Source organism: Malus sylvestris, chromosome 11 (genome assembly GCF_916048215.2).
Source record: "Malus sylvestris chromosome 11, drMalSylv7.2, whole genome shotgun sequence".
NCBI lineage: Eukaryota > Viridiplantae > Streptophyta > Magnoliopsida > Rosales > Rosaceae > Malus > Malus sylvestris.
Genome location: NC_062270.1, coordinates 30414992 through 30419564, shown reverse-complemented (window position 1 = coordinate 30419564; position 4573 = coordinate 30414992). Strand labels below are relative to the sequence as shown.

Sequence of the window (4573 nt, the reverse complement as noted above, 5' to 3'; positions counted from 1 at the left end):
AAAAAAATCAGTAATCTCAATTAACAGTACCACGTTAATTAAAATGATAACAATCGGGTGGCGAATTCAAAGCTTTCACTTTCATGGCTTGTTGAATCAAGATAACAAATTGACTATGTTGGGTTCGTGAATCAAGATAACAATCTTTGACCAAAAAAAAAAAGAAAGATAACAGTTGTCTATATCTCTAATCTCTAATATTAGAAAGCCTTCAATCAATTTTGGTGTCTTAAGGCTTCACCAAAACATTTAAGACAAAAACACCCTTGAAACTAAAAAAATCTCCTACTAACTGAAATTAATGCAATCAAAATAGTAGGGATAGTTTTGTCAAAAAAATTAGAAACAAAACAGAATTAAAAAATGGAAAAACAAAAAAAGAAATAATAACGTGGGAGAAAGAATCACCACGTTCAACATTTAGTTTTCAAACTGCCTGGTAGTTCTCGTTTAGTTTGAGTTTTCAAACTGCACAGCAGTTCCCGTTCAGTTTTCAAACTCCCACGCCCTTTCATCATAACTTCATAACTTCTCTACTCCATTTGTTCGGTTACAAAATTTTGATCTCTCTTCTTCGCCCAAGCTCCTCTCTCAATTCGAGCACTCATTCTGTCTTTCTCTCTTGTTCTAACTCAGCCACCGCCGCTGGTTCGGAACCACCACCACCACCGCCGGTTCATATGGTTTTATAATTTTATACTGTCATTGTTTATCACTTCCCTCGCCTTAATTTCTTGATTGTTTTTTCTTTGCTTTTTCGTCCATTTTTGGTTTTTAACACATTTTGTTATTGTGAACAGTTATTGGATGAATTGTAGACCCGGACCTTTGTATCGATAAGAACAAAAAAACTGTTTGTGGTTTTAGATTTAGAGAAGAAGAGACGGAAATTTTCACTGGGTATGTATTTCCTTTTGTTTAAATTTCACTGGGTTTTAAAGTTCAGCTTCATTTTTTGTAGTCGTGCAAAAATCAAGGAGAAAAGAACGAGGGCTAGGGAGAAATAGAGAGACAGGTCAACAAAGACTCGCTATGTAATACCCTAAAAAATTTAAATATATGAATTTGATATTCATAAATATGAATATGTGGAGAAATAGAAAATAAATCGATTTATGGTTATGAAAATTTAATAGAGAAATTTTAAAATTTGTTTGCGGAATTTTAGGTGTATATTTGTTCAATAGGTGAAAAGATGAAAATGCCTCTAGTTGCCTCAACATAATTATACGAGGACATATTTTATTCTCATATATTTTATTGTATTTCTTGACATAATTGGATAGAGGATTGTCCCACGAGTGTATAGGCGAAAGTCGTTCTCCAAACAGAGTTTTAACGAAAGAGATATAAGCGATTAAAAGCAATGGCAAAATGGTCATTTGAGCACAAATTTGGAATGCTCCAGATTTGTTGGAGAAATGATCTGGCTACCACATGTGCGGCTGAGATGGGAAGAAGAGAAAGAAAGGAGAGGGAGAGGGACCAATCATAAAAGGAAGGAAAGGAGGGGACAAATAGGGGAGGAGAGAAATGAGGGAAATGAGGGAGACGGAGAACTGTCTGACCCGATCCCTACCCTCTGACCCACCGACCTGACCCAACTGTATCTTCCTATTCTAGCCACTGTTGACGACAGGACTGGTGCCATAATGTTCCTCACTTCGAACCCAATCGAGCCCTTACCTCATTTCCTCATGTGGATTACTATATTTGACGAACGGAGCACGAGAGACTCACAGCTTGCCGGAAAACCCTAGAGCAATTATCCCCATTTCCGACATCGATCACGGGGGCGCACCACTTAGGGTTGGTCGCTCTCCCTTGTAGGAGTAAAACCCGTCAACAATCACTATCATCGAACCTCCAACGGAGGAGTGGTGAGGCTCAATAATTTCCGGCCACCAAATTTTTCGAGGTGTTTCTCGGCCAAATTAGACTTTGGCCTAGTTATGAAAATTATTTCCCTCGTTGTGTTCTACAACCCTATACAATTTGATAATTTTTGGAGTTCATTGGAAAACTGGTTTTCCGTTTGCCAAAAACCACCGCCTGCGGTGGTGCTTTGCCAGAGGGCCGATGCTGTCTTTTTAAGCTAATTTCAATATTCTGAATCCATATTTGATATGCATTTGGTGTGATTCATTTGTTTGAACCTAGTTTTGTGATTGTTAATCACTTGAATGATTTAGAAAATGGATTGTGAACTACGATGAACTTGATCCCTTCGAAGGGTACGTAAGCAGTCTAACGAGACGTTAGATGCAGCCATAAAATAAATGAGATTAAATATTAGTGTAAAATCGTCAATGAAAGGAAATGTTAGTAGGGTTAATGACATAAAGGGTAACTAGGACATTTTTGGCCTACCTCTAAATGTGAATTTCTGAAATAAATTGGCGGGGCGTTACACACTATTTTCTCTAAATTCCATCTAGCGTGTGTCTACCATTCACTAAATTCATTTCCTTCTGTTTTCATGCATGATTGTTGATTATTTCATTTCTTTCTTCATTAGTCAAATATATGTATGTATTTTAGTGATTTTTCAGCTTCCGTTATATGATGCTTTGAAGTTTGAACTAAACTCTTACTGGGTTTGTGCTTTGGTTTTGATTTCCCTCTTTTTAGTATCTAATTGGGGTTTCTTTTGGGTAATCAATCTTTCTGATCTTCATTCTTTTCAGTATCTACTTGGTTTTATTTACTTTTTTGAAGTAATCAATAACTTTCTGATCTTCATTCTTTACAGGTATGTTTTTTCTTTCATCAACTCCTCTACAAATTGTTGAGTTCTTGAATGACTTCCATTATTGCTTTACAGGTATGTTTTTCTTTCAGATTCTGATTGCATGATCTTGAAATCGACTTTAATTTGTAGAAAGTTTGCCGATTCACTCTTTTCATTCTCTTTGTTTCTTTGCAGATTTACGAAGAAGGATTGGACTTTGAAAAATCACTCCAAGCTCGGAAAATTTTGTGGTGATACTATTCGGTTGGTTCTAAAAAGTTTTCTCCATCACAAAAAGGGTTCAATTACAGATGGGTTAGTTTTGTCTGTTTTTCCAATCGTTATGTTGAGGGAAAATGTATAACTGAACAATATTTCCATTTTTCAACCTTGCTAGCCTTTTTAATCATTCCATGACCTTTTCGGTTTGCTTTGTGTGCAACATTGGAGAAATATCAGCTAATTTTAGAATTGAATGGATGTGATGTCCTTGCTATTTACTAATGCCATTTGTTTCTCTTTTAAGTTTTTTTTTTATTTTTTTTATTTTTTGAGGGACTTTAAGTTAATTCTTTTGGAATACTACTTTTTGGTGTTTATTTTCTTGAGTTGCATGATTGGAAGAAACTGCGATTCTTCTCTCTAAGAAAGGATGTCAATAACACTTATAACTGCCCATCTCCATCGACCTTCTTCAAATTTGGATCACAAGAAAGGAGCATCTGAGGTATTGATCATGGTTTTTTCTTCTTCAATTAGGCTGTTGATCTGCTTGGAAAATTTTCTCTTATTTGTTGCTCAGACTTTTGATTAGCATCTATTTTCTGATGCATACTTTTTCATGGGCAGTTGGTGGAGAGACGCTTTGATGGGTCGGCGTTTGTCAAGTACGACGACGCTGAATGCGTTATTTTATAGGCATGATTGTTATTCAACCGGTTGTTGAATTTGTTCTTCAATTGATACCTATTTGAAGAACTTCCTTCTGCTGTGTAGGGACGACGAACTGAAGTGAAGGGCCTCAAATAACAGAGCTTGGTGCGCTATTGATGTATCTTTATCCTCTAACCTTACAACATGTGGTACTTACGAAATATTTGACATGGATTTTCATTATTGAGATCACTTTCGTGTTGCTTAACTGTCATGGTGATTTTTTTTCTTCTAATGTTATCTTTTCTTTTATAAATAAATTATCATGTTCATTTTTGTTTTATTTATAAAGGAATGCAAAAATTTAAAGTGGACTTCAACAGACCAAATATGGAGGTAAACGATAAGAGCAATTTATCAAACGTTGTCACCTTATCTATGTTACTCCTTTTTTGTATTGAATGAAATATTAGTGTTTTTCTATTTAACGGTTCAATTTTCATTTTGTTTATATTAGTATGGTTCATTTACCTTCACACAAAAAAACCCTTTTCCACTCGGACCAAAATATGGAAGTCTTAAACTTGAACACGTACGAAGTGTTTTTGTAGTACAGATGTCTTTATGCATGCACAAATGTGGAGGGGAAAAACTCGGCATTCCTCGCGTAGCGCGCTGTGATGTAAAAAAGTCTTTTCTCACGTGCAAGGTGCGTGCAGAAATGCTAGTCTATTTAATAATAATAATAATAATAAGGATTGTTATGGGGCTTACTCTATATGTTAATTTTTTTTTTGTCAAATGATAAATTTGTTAGATTAGATGTTAGATTAGGGAGCCCGCAGGGTTCGAACCCAAACCGTGGTGCAAGAGTTGAGACATTGAATTGGGTTCAAATAAATTGACGAACACTTTGTTCTATAAAAAAACAATGAAATTTCATTGTGATAACTACATAGGCAAATGGTT

The 4573-nt window shown here is 35.4% G+C and overlaps 1 long non-coding RNA gene across 1 annotated transcript; it reads left to right on the top strand.

Moving 5' to 3' along the window:
* The first annotated feature begins 440 nt into the window (after nt 1–440).
* On the top strand, nt 441–3924 carry LOC126591418 (uncharacterized). The gene is made up of 4 exons (XR_007612384.1): nt 441–900; nt 2753–2824; nt 2927–3458; nt 3581–3924. It is a non-coding gene; the product is annotated as an uncharacterized LOC126591418 (long non-coding RNA).
* The last annotated feature ends 649 nt before the right edge of the window (nt 3925–4573 follow it).